Source organism: Pelophylax lessonae (genome assembly GCF_965119305.1).
Source record: "Pelophylax lessonae genome assembly, chromosome: 5".
Classification (NCBI taxonomy): domain Eukaryota; kingdom Metazoa; phylum Chordata; class Amphibia; order Anura; family Ranidae; genus Pelophylax; species Pelophylax lessonae.
The window spans coordinates 448,233,023-448,245,876 of record NC_138772.1 but is presented as its reverse complement, the minus strand read 5'-3'; positions in this window follow the sequence as shown (position 1 = coordinate 448,245,876).

Below are 12,854 nucleotides of genomic sequence, written 5' to 3'. Positions count from 1 at the left end.
TCTGGACTCCTTGGATGGAAAACCTTGGCTTGAATCCAATTGACTTGGTAGTAGGCCGGATCCTCTGTAGTTAGGGAGTAATTGTGCTCCTTTTATTGTAATGTATATTAAAGCGATATTACATTTTTTTTATTTTTTTGTTTTTTAAATAACAAGCATGTCATACTTGCCTGCTCTGTGCAGTGGTTTTGTACAGAGAAGCCCCGATCATCCTCTTCTCAGGTCCCACGCCAGCACTCCTGGCCCCTCCCTCCTGCCGGGTGCCCCTACAGCAAGCAGCGTGCTGTGGGGGCACCCAAGCTGGCGCACTCCCGAACCACAGCTCTGTGTGTCCATTCACACACAGAGCCATAGCTTGGTCCCGCCTCCTCCATCTCCTGTCTGGCTCACTGGCAGTGATTGACAGCAGCGACAGCCGATGGCTCCAGCGGCTGCCAAAAGCCAATCAGGAGTGCGAGTCTTTGGAAAACCAAGGCTCTCATGGACATCGCATAGAACCCCAGTGTTTATTTTGTTGTGGAATGACTCTGAGCCCATAGGCTGTATATACACTCACTGGCCACTTTATTAGGTACATTTTTTCAATTGCTTGGTAACACAAATTGCTAATCAGCCAATCACATGACAGCAACTCAATGCATTTAGGCATATAGACGTGGTGAAGACAGCTTGCTGAAGTTCAAACCGAACCATAGAATGGGGAAGAAAGGGGTTTTAAGTGAACGAAGCGTGGTAGTTGGTGCCAGACAAGCTGGTCTGAGTATTTCAAAAACTGCTGATCTGCTGGTATTTTCATGCAAACCCATCTCGCGGGTTTGCAGAGAATGGTCCAAAAAAAGAGAAAATATCCAGTGAGCGGCAGTTGTGTGGATGAAAATGCCTTGTTGATGTCAGAGGAGAATGGGCAGACTGATTCAAGAAAGGCAACAGTAACTCAAATAACCACTCGTCACAACCAAGGTATGCAGAATACCATCTCTGAACGCACAACACACCGAACCTTGAAGCAAATGGGCTACAGCAGCAGAAGACCATACTGGGTGCCCCTCCTGTCAGCTAAGAACAGGAAACTGAGGCTAAACTTTTCACAGGCTCACCAGAATTGAACGATATAATATATTGGAAAAACTTTGCCTGGTCTGATGGGTCTCAATTTCAGCTGCGACATTCAGATGATAGGGTTAGAATTTGGTGTAAACAACATGAAAGCCTGGATCCATCCTGTCTTTTGTCAACGGTTCAGGCTGGTGGTGGTGTAATGGTGTGGGGGATATTTTCTTGGCACACTTTGGTCCCCTTAGTACCAATTGAGCATCGTTTAAACGTCATGGCCAACCTGAGTATTGTTGCTGACCATGTCCATCCCTTTATGACTACAGTGTACCCATCTTCTGATGGCTCCTTCCAGCAGGATAATGCACCATGTCACAACGCTCAAATCATCTCACCACTGGTTTCTTGAACATCACAATGAGTTTACTGTACTCCAATGGCCTCCACAGTCACCAGACCTCAATCCAATAGAGCACCTTTGGGATGTGGTGGAATGGGAGATTCGCATCATGGATGTGCAGCCGAGAAATCTGCAGCAACTGCATGATGCTATAATTTCAATATGGACCAAAATCTCTGAGGAATGTTTCCAACACCTTGTTGTATCTATGACACAAAGAATTAGGGCAGTTCTGAAGGAAAAAGGGGGTCCAACCCTGTACTAGCAAGGTGTACCTAATAAAGTGTCCAGTGGGTATACACCCTAGCTCTTCCGCTGTATTACTACAACATACCCTGGAAAATGCCGGTCCCCCTTCCAAATGCTCTGTCACAATTTGTTTCTGGGCTTCGTGTTCTCATCGGTGAACCTAGATCCTGCATGAAGGTTTCCACTGGGGGGAGGGGAAGAGGATCAGCAAATGTCTATTTCTTCTCTCCTTTTCTTGTTTGACGGTTGGAATGTTTTATTTTTTTCTAATCAAAATAACAAACTTGTTATACTTCCCTTCTCTCTGCATTGGCATTGTACAGAGTGCCCCTGAACCTCCTCTTCTTGTGTCCCCCGCTGGTAGGCTTGTGTCATCTTCCACCTGATTTCCAAGCCCTGCACCCATTGGGAAACCTGGAACAGCATTGCGGGTGCTGCCGGGGAACTATTTTCATGTACTCTGATTAAACCAAGAGTCCTTTGGTGAAATCAATTGGCCAAAAGTGAAGCTCTCTAGAGAGTAGTGATCACTCCCAGTCACTGGCACGCTTTGACCAAGAGATTCCAAGCCTGCCCACCACGACAAGGTAGACTCTTCTAGGGCAGGACCTACACTAACTACACTAAGCTACCCTACTTGATGCTAGTCATCATTTTTTAATGTAGACAGGCTGAGGAAGAAGCTTGGAAACATGTTCCTGTATCCTACTGTGCATGTGAACATCGGCTACATCGGGGGGCCTCCACTTCTGGGGTTGTGGAATGGCGACAAATATTGGTACTTAAAAATCCCCGTAAGCGACATTTTAAAAATTTCTACAGGTTACCAGCTTAGAGTTACAGAGGAGGTCTAGGGCTCAAAATATTTCTCTCGCTCTAACGATCGCGGCGATACCTCACGTGTGTGGTTTGGACACCGTTTACATATGTGGGCGGGACTTGTGTATGTGTTCGCTTCTGTGCTCGAGCTAACGGGGACAGGGCGCTTACATTTTTTTTTTCCTATTTATTTTATTTATTATTTTTTATTTTTACACTGTTGTAAAAAAAAAAAATGTTGATAATTTTTATTCCTATTACAAGCAATGTAAACATCCCTTGTAATAGAAATAAGCATGACAGGACCTCTTTATTGTGAGATCTGGGGTCAAAAAGACTAAAAAAAATTGCTGAAAAAAAATCTGGTTGCTAGGCAACGATGTTTGACGTCACTCCGGTCCTCCAAGACCATAGAGTCGAGTGGGGGCCATCTTGCCTGTCTGTGAGGAGCGGGGACACGATCATTTTCCTCGCTGCCGGCAGATCTGGTAACCTGGGAAAACGGCCAGGACGCGGCGGGAGGGGAGGGGCGCACGGTAAGGGTGATCCCACGGAGAATCCCCCGCTGGGACCACTGTTATCTGAAAGCAGATCAGCCGCCGTTTAAAAAAAAATACCGGGTATTTAGCGTTAAAGGACCGGCGTATAATGACAGAGGGCGGTCGGTAAGTGTTTAAGGGGGGGGGGGGCTTTCTTTCTTTTTAAGGGAAACATCATCTACAACTAGTATACATATCCTGTATAAAAAGAAAAGATTGATTAAACTATACAATTACACTTATATAGTTATACATTTTATGAGGGGGGGGCTTTTTTTTTTGTTTTTTTTTTTTTTTGTTTTTTGGGAAACATCATCTACAACTAGTATACACATCCTGTATAAAAAGAAAAGATTGATTAAACTATACAATTACACTTATATAGTTATACATTTTATGAGGGGGGGGGGGGCTTTTTTTTTTGTTTTTTTTTGTTTTTTGGGAAACATCAACTACAACTAGTATACACATCCTGTATAAAAAGAAAAAATATGTTATACTATACATTTTTTTTAAATCGTTAGCTATTAAAACACAATTATAAACATCCTGTATAAAAAGAAAAAAGATGTTACAGTATTGAGGTTAATAGCACATACCGAACACCATTCTCACCAACCCATATGGAATAGAAGTTGTTGATGAGGTCTTGATTGGTGATTTCCTCCATCCTGACCAGTCTCCGTCTGATGATCTGCGGTTGCGAGTTGGGAACAGCAACCCGGCACAGTGGACACGTTGCGCTCTGCTGAAGCCATTGTTGGATGCAGCCGGTGTGGAATCGGTGAGCGCAGGTCAGAATCCTGGTGTCTTCGCCATCTTCATATCCTGAAAGACAAATGGGACAGTTTACCTCCTCCTCGCCGCGTGGCTCCATGGGCGGTGGTGGTGCTGGGTGGTGTTCAGCAGCCCTGTTGCGGTCTCTTGGTGAACGGCTCCTGTTGATTGGCTCGTCCTCCTGTCTCCGCCGATGTTGCACTCTGGACCTCGTCCGGTGGGCGATTGGTGACTCTTCGCCTTCCTGACGGGAGCGTCTTTGCCGGAATCGGGGACGTGAAGGACGAGGCATCCTGATGGTATTGGATGCCTGTGTACCTGAAAACGGCTAAAAAAACTGAATATTAATACTAATATACAATACAAACTATAATAATACGATGGTAAGAGCTGTAAATATAAATAAAAGTTATAATATTCGCAGTAAGTAGCAGTAAATAGCAGTGAATAGCAGTGAATCGCTGGAGCTAGGCCCTGACGATGTCACCTCGGCAACTCGCTATGGAGAAGTGACCTGAGCCACCTCAGGCTGCAGGTAAACAACAGAGCCTCACACCAACTGTCACTTTTCAGGCCTACATTTCAGGCCTACATTTCAGGCCTATATTTTGATTGGCGATATGTCGGTCATACAACACAGTAACCATATAAATTTTATATCATTTTATAGATTTTACATTGAATTATACAGTAATGGGTTGTTTGAATGGTTATTTTTCAAATCGGCCAGAAGATGGCGATGTCATTCTACAATGTAATACCGATCCTCGCCATAGAGGTCACCCTTCCTGATTACCTGAATAGAAATCAGAGAAAATAGAGAACGATGTGTTATTTCTATCAGACATGTGGATGTGAGGAGGTCGGATGAAAGATTGTGAGGGGGGAAAAAATGGCGGCCGGGGGGAGCAGAGCTGAGCAGGTGAGGAGGAGAGGGAAGGAGAAGGGTGATGGAGGTCGGGGGCTTTATGGAGAGACGGGGGGCGGGGGGGGGGTATAGAAAGGCCTGATAGATAGAGAGGTGATGTCTGGAGAAAGTGGGGGGCTACAGACGTAGCTGGACCCCCCTATTACCCCCCCCCCCAGTGTTCTCTCATCTGCCAACCCCCCTCCCCCTATATATATATCTACAATAATCCCCCCTCCTGTATATACAATAATGACCCCCCCATCCCCCGATTGCTCAGATTGTGATCCGTGTCATACAATCAGTGAGGTCACATCCGGGCGTTTGCAATCGCAGGCAGAATCGCCGCAGTTCTTCCCGCCATCCCAAAACTTTCTGCAAAACCGCATCATGCAAGGTTTGACACCCAGAAGAAGCCCCGCCCCTTTCTCAGTAACGCGCTTCGCACGATTTATCACACAACAATGGCGGCAGAACCGCTCCCATGTTTAGGTGCCATTGAAAACCAATTTGTAAAAAAAAAAAGATTTGTCAGCTTTGCAGAGCGTGTTTGGAATGGCGGCAGAATTGCGGTGATTCTTCCCCGGATCGCAGACAGCCGGGTGTGACCGGGGCCTGAAGAATAAAATGATAACTCAGGGCCGGTTCACACCATAGAAATGCAGTCTGGATGCGTTCCGGATGCTTTTTGCACACGCGTTTTTGATGCATTCTGGTGCATTTTTTCCTTCACCTTAAATAAGGACGTTGTGTATTCCGATGCGTTTTTGATGCGTTTTACTGCTTTCCAGTTTAGAGCAGACAAAATGCCGCAAGTTCTACTTTATTTTCTGGAACTGGAATGCACTGGTGAGATCCATGCCATTGAAAACCATAGAATCTACTTTACATGCGTTTTTGATGCAGAAAAAGAAGCGCACTGGACCGCATGTTGTGTGAAGCGGCTTTTTTATCTTTGGACGGAGTAGAGAGGGATTGGAGCCCCTGTCAGGTTTTTATGGCTGTCTGTGTCCCCGTGAAGGGGATTCATCCTCTCTATTTATCCTGTTTACCATTATCATCCAAAGTGTCCCCAGAAAAGTCATAGAGGAGAAACCTTCCAATGGGGACACTAGTTCTGGTCACCTGGGGGGGTCCCTAAGGAATCCCCTTATTTGCAGGGATTTCCTCTTCCTGTTTTGGCTATGGGGACAGGAAGTGAAGGGAAATCTGGGACACAGATGGCAGAAAATAATCTGACCGGGGTGACCCCAATAGCACGGGGAATCGGTGCGGTCGGGCCGGGGAAATTACAGAAGGAAACCCTGTGCAGCTCTCTGCAGCAGCTGAAAGCCAGTTTCTCCCTTTCCTGCCAACTTTCAGCTGCTGCGGGAAAAGAGAGACAGACATAGGGCATCGTTCCGGTAATTTCTTCTCCAGCACTGATCCCCCTCCCTGTTCTGCCTGCTTCTGATCCCCTCCCCCCCATGTGCCCCCATTTCCCAGTACCTCCTGTGTAACTCCACACTGGTAACCTGTCAGGGCATTTAAGTGTCGCCTATGAAGAATTTTAAGCACCGTAGTTTTCCGCCATTCCACAGGCAGACAGAATTGTAAAGTGTGACATGTTAGGTATCTATTTACTCAGTGTGACTTCATCTTTCCCATCATACTAAATATTGGGATAACTTTAGTGGGTTTTTTTTTCAACCACTTAAAGACCGGAAGGATTTGCCCCCTTAATGACCAGGCCCTATTTTGCGATTCGGGACTGCGTTACTTTAATGGACAATTGCGCGGTCCTGGTATTTGATCAGCTGTGCGTTTTTTTTTTTTTTTTTTTTTTTTGCGCTATAAACAAAAAAGGAGCGAGAATTTTGAAAAAAAAAAAAAAACAATATTTTTCACATTCTGCTATATGACATTATCAAATAAAGATTTTTTTTAACATTTTAGGCCAATTTGTTTTCTGCTACATATTTTTTGTAATAAAAATCACAATAAGCGTTCTTTGATTGTTTTGCGCAAAAGTTATTGCGTCTACTTATTATTGGAAAGATTTATATCATTTTTAATGTGTTTTTTTTTTTTTTTACTAGTAATGGCGGCGATCTGCGTTTTTTTTTCTTTTTTTTTGCAGGACTGCAATATTGCGGCTGACAGATCGGACCCCTAACTGACATTTTGATACTTTAGGGGGGACCAGTGACATTACTACAGTAATCAGTGCTAAAAATATGCACTGTTACTGTAATAATGACACTGGCAGGGAAGGGGTTAACAGTATAGGTAATCAAGGGGTTAAATGTGACCCTAGGGGGGTGATTCTAACTGTGTGGGGGGGGGGGGGTTAACAGTATAGGTCAGTGATGGCGAACCTTGGCACCCCAAATGTTTTGGAACTACATTTCCCATAATGCTCAACTACACTGCAGAGTGCAGGAGCATCATGGGAAATGTAGTTTCAAAACATCTGGGGTGCCAAGGTTCACCATCACTGGTATAGGTAATCAAGGGGTTAAATGTGACCCTAACTGTGGGGGGGGGGGAGGGGGCGTGGCTTCTGAGATGACCATATAGACATGTTCCTATATAGAAGGATCACATGGGCTCTGTGATCATTTCAGGGAGAAGGACGGTCAGCTGTGTTTACAACAGCCAACCGTCCTTCTCTCTCTGCAGGGAGCGATCGTGGGGGTCAGACGGCAATCAGAGCCGCCTGACACACGTGACGGCTTACCCGCTGACGATGGGGGATGGGAGCGCCTCCCTTAGCTCCTCCCAGGCGAGTGACGTAGATGTACGCTGTTTTGCCTGTATGAGCCAGCCTGCCGCAGTAAATATACAGGAGCTGGTCAGCAACTGGTTAATTCATGAAAATTCTATTTTTCCTCAAAAAATTGCGTTTGAAAAACCGCTGTGCAAATACCTTGGGACAGAATAAAAAATTCCAACACCCACCATTTTATTCTAGAGGGCCTCTGATAAAAATATATATATATATATATATATATAATGTTTGGGGGTTGTAGCAGAAGTTGATTTTTCCATGTTGGAGCGAAGTGTCAGAATCGGCCCGGATAGGAAGAAGATAACAGAAATGTCCGGATAGTTTCCCAGTGCTGCACAACAATCCAGTTGGTGTGAAAGTGTCTCAGCTTGTATGGCAGCGCTCCAATATTCACACTTCTTCCAGAAGGGTTTCATCCACCCTTGTCCTGTACCTCACACGTGTTGGTGAAGGAACCTCTCCCCAATGCAGAGGAACCCCCCCAGATATTAAAGGCCTTTATTTCATGTGGGTGTGACACCCCTAACTAATGTCCCCGCAGTGATGACCTCCGTTCCTCCCCGCCACTACAACAACCGCCTCCTTTGGGCTCTCCTACCCAGAAAACAGAGGGGGGTCATAGCGGGAAACCTTTTTATGGAGCTTAAAGCAAATTTCCAGCACATAAGTCGGTGCATTTAGGGCCCGCTCACACCATGCCTGCATCTGAATCGCACAGAAATGCGCCATGCGTTCCTCTGCGATTCATCCCGCATGCAAAATACACAGATTTGTGATCTGCAGCGAGTGTCATAAGAATTAAACGACACCCCAAACACAGGTCAGAAACGCAGTGCGTTTTCCCATACCTGCCCACACCAGATCGCATGATACTTTTGTACCATGCGATTTGGTCGCAGTGCATTTTAGAATGTAGTGCATGCAGTACTTTTGGCGCAGTGCAGTTGTAGCCCAATCAAAGTGAATGGGTTTGGAATGGTTGGCACAGAGCCGCACAGGAACGCAGAGCTCCGGGGGTGGTGGGAAGCGGCACTCGGTGTACAGACGCCGGCTCCAGGCTGGTGAGCACAGGGGGGGGGGGGGTACAGGACAAGGGAAGAGTGTTGTGGAGCACTTTGTTTATGGATTGAAGCTCTTCTGGAACAAGTCTGAATATTGGAGCACGTTAACCCCTTTTTCACACTGATGCGGTTCTGATGCGTTCCAGAACTCACAGATTTGCCTGTCAAGGGAGATAACATGGCTTTCTATGGAGGTCGTTCACAGCTATGCACTGCAAACGCAATGTGATTTCCAAATGGGTGCTGTGCGATGCGCTGCGTTTTTGAGCCCCATAGACATGAATGGAAACAGCAATGAAAATTCTTAGGTATTCAGTTGCAATGCGGTCTCAGTGCGGAGATGCACCGATTTGTAATGTCACATAATTGGCTAGAACAGAAATCGCAGCTGTTTAAATTTGCGTCAGAATTGCTACAGAATCGCACGGCGAGTGCTCCTGAAATCGCAGATGAAGACGCATAGAAATTGCACCTCATCAGTGTGAACCGGGGCTGATACAAGTTGGAGCACTTTGACGCAAATTGGATTATTCTGCAGAACTTTGAAACTGTTTGGTCATTATTGTTGATTTCTTTTATATTTTTATGGACATTGAATGTATTACATAGAGGAGTTTATGAAGAGCGGAGGAACGCTCTGCTGGGGGTAATGATTGTATGCATTGCTATCCTTTCCTGACTCTCATGTGTGACTTGCTGGATAAGAGGTGGCTGGAAGTCTGATGATCTGGCCCTAATAGTGAATGGCAATCCCAACCTTTAGATTATCGCCAATCCTTACATCTGGTGGCTGCATTACATTTCATGTTGGGCTTTTTTATTTAACCACTTGCTGACCACCGCCGTAATATTACTGCGGCAGAGCGGCTCAGCTGCGCTCAGTCACGTAGTACTATGTGACTTTGTGCACGTGGTTTTGGTGGCGCGCACGTGCCGCCGGGGCCTCGCTCCTGCTGTGTTTAGACACAGCGGGAGGCGGGCCGTGGGAGGAGTGGCGGCGATTGCCGCTGCCCTCCTGCGATCGTCAGAGAAACTGAGAGAAGACCCATCTGCTTATGTAAACAAAGCAGGCGGATCTTCTGTCAGACAGGCAGGGAGAGCTAAGCTGAAACCCTAATCTATCTGTGCCTGTCCCCCCCCCCCCAGTGAGCAAGCACTTTAGGCATACATTTAACCCCTTCAATCACCCCCAGTATTAACCCCTTCCCTGCCAGTGTCATTTATACAGTAACAGTGCATAATATTTAGCACTGATCACTGTATTAGTGTCACTGGTCCCCAAAAAGTGTCAAAAATGTCAGTTAGGGGTCTGATCTGTCCGCTGCGATGTCGCAGTCCCGATAAAAATCGCTGATCACTGTCATTACTAATAAAATAAATAAATAAATAAAAAGTCCAAAAATCTATCCCGCAGTTTGTAAACGCTATAACTTTTGCACAAACCAATTAAAATACGCTTTTTGGGATTTTTTTTAAACCAAAAATATGTAGCAGAATACAAATTGGCCTAAACTGATAAAAAAATGTAATTTTAAAATGTTTTATAGCAGAAAGTGAAAAATATGACTTTTTTTTTTTTTCCAAAATTGTCGCTCTTTTTTTGTTTATAGCGCAAAATCTAAAAACCGCAGAGGTGATCAAATACCACCAAAAGAAAGCTCTATTTGTGGGAAAAAAGGACATCAATTGTATTTAGGTACAGCGTCGCACGACCGCACAATTTTCAAAGTAACACAGTGCCAAATCGCAAAAACTGGCCTGGTCATTAAGGGGGTAAAACCTTCCGGAGCTGAAGTGGTTATTTACTGCAGGTGCTTATATATCGCCGTCACTTTACACAGCGCTTTACATATTCTACATTCACATCAGTCCCTGCCCTCAAAGAGCTTACAATCTAATTCCCATTCATACAAACACATATTAGGGCCAACTAAGACATGAAACAATCAACCTAGCAGCATGTCTTTGGAGAGTGGGAGCAAACCGGAGTACCCGGAGTAGGGCTGCAACTAACGATTATTTTCATAATCGATTAGTTGGCCGATTATTGCTTCGATTAATCGATTAATCGGATAAAAACCTAAAAAAAAAAAAAAAAAAAAAGTGTATAATTTAGTTAATATTCTTGAATATCTATATGTAGTGGTAAATATAACTATCCAGCTATATAGTTGGATATTTAATCCACTCTGAAACAGATATATGTATTATTAGAGGTTTAAATGTGGTATATATCAGACTCCGAGATCAATATTTTTTAAAAGACCTAAAACACTGTTTTGCAAATTTTCAGACCGGATTTGTATATAATCATGATAGACTCCCTTATTAATAGGCAGGTAGTTTTATACAAGCTCCCTGTGCCTGCTATCACTTATGCTGGCCATACACAAACTAAATTTTTTTTAGAAAATTTTTAAAAACATTCATCCGATTTTTCTAACCATTAGTGTATATTGGTGTCCGGTGTCAACCACAGTGACAGGAAAATTTGAAGGAGCAGAATAGAAAACTTCTCGATCAAACAAATCTTCAAATAGTGTATGTGGTTTTTGCTCAGTAGTTATATTCATTTTAATATTTATTGTTAAAAGCAAGTGGAATTTTCAAACAACACTTGTCCATTCAACGAATATACAAATCATTTTTGAACAAATATAGATGCAAATATTTTTGTCCAAAAATCCAATACTAAATGTATGGGAAGCAGAAGACCTTTAGTAGCAGCAGCATGCTTTTTTTTTTCATGGGTATGTATATAAAAAATATGCCCAGAAGTCGGATATGCCGGATATTTTAACTGGGAGTCAGACATGAAGGTATATGAAGGGTGGAGGGGGGAAAATAACATTTATATATTAAAGTAGTACTAAAAGCTGAGACTTTTTTTTTTTTTTCATGGATATAATAATTGTAAATACAGTATAATGCACAATACTAATAAACTTTTACTTTAAATGTAATTGTTATGCCTTATATCACCTCTAGTCTATCGGCCTCCACCTTCTCTGGGTTCAGAAGCTGATCTTCCCAGCACAGAGCCCTTACAGTGATTGTAAACGTTGGATTATTTTCTTTTTAACAACAATCTTGTCATACTTATCCTCTCTGTGTAATGATTTTTCACAGAGCAGCACTGATTCTCCTCTTCTGCCCCCCCCCCCCCCCCCCCCATGGCACTTCCAGCCCCTTCTGCCTTCAAAGTGCCCCTATAGGAAGCAGCAAAGTATAGTACTGTACAGAGTGTCCCTATAGCAAGGTTAAAAAACCTCTGCCTTTAGAATCACTTGGGTCCTTCTCTTGCCTGGACTACATTTCCCATGAGGCATTGCTCCTCACACATTCACAAGTTCTCTGTCATCTACTGACATGTATGGATGGTGTACTGAGCTGTATGTGTGTTGCACTGTATTTTCTGATATGTAAACAAATAATGCATTCTGTATGAAGGACAACTAATCAGCTGACGATTAATCGATTACGAAAATAGTTGACAACTATTTTCATAATCGATTAGTTGACGATTATAATCGATTAATCGATTAGTTGTTTCAGCCCTAACCCGGAGGAAACGCATGCAGGCACAGGGAGAACATGCAAACTCCAGGCAGGTAGCGCAGTGGTTGGGATTTGAACCGACAACCCTCGTGCTGCTCGGCGGAAGTGCCGGCTTTTTTCTTCTTTTCACCTGCTGATCCCACCAGCATTACACTTTTTATCTAATATTGAGTTGCCCCACCCTTTGCAGCTATAACAGCTTCAACTCTTCTGGGAAGGCTGTCCAAAAGGTTTAGGAGTATGTCTATGGCAATGTTTGACAATTCTTTCAGAAGTGCATTTGTGAGGTTAGGCACTGATATTGCTCTAATTCATCCCCCTATGGGGTTGAGGTCAGGACTCTGTTCAGGCTAGTCAAGTTCCTCCACCCCAAACTCATTAATCCATGTCTTTATGGACCTTGCTTTGTGCACTGGTGTGCAGTCATGTTGGAATAGGAAGGGGCCATCCCCAAACTGTTCCCACAAAGTTGGGAGCATGAAATTGTCCAAAATGTCTTGGTATGCTGAAGCCTTCAGAGTTCCCTTCATTGGAACTAAGGGGCCAAGCCCAACCCCTGAAAATCAACCCCCCCCCCCCACACACACACACCAAATGATTTGGACCAGTGCACAAAGCAAGGTCCATAAAGACTTGGATGAGCGAGTTTGGGGGGGAGGAACTTAACTGGCCTGCACAGAGTCCTGACCTCAACCCGATAGAACACCTTCGGGATGAACTA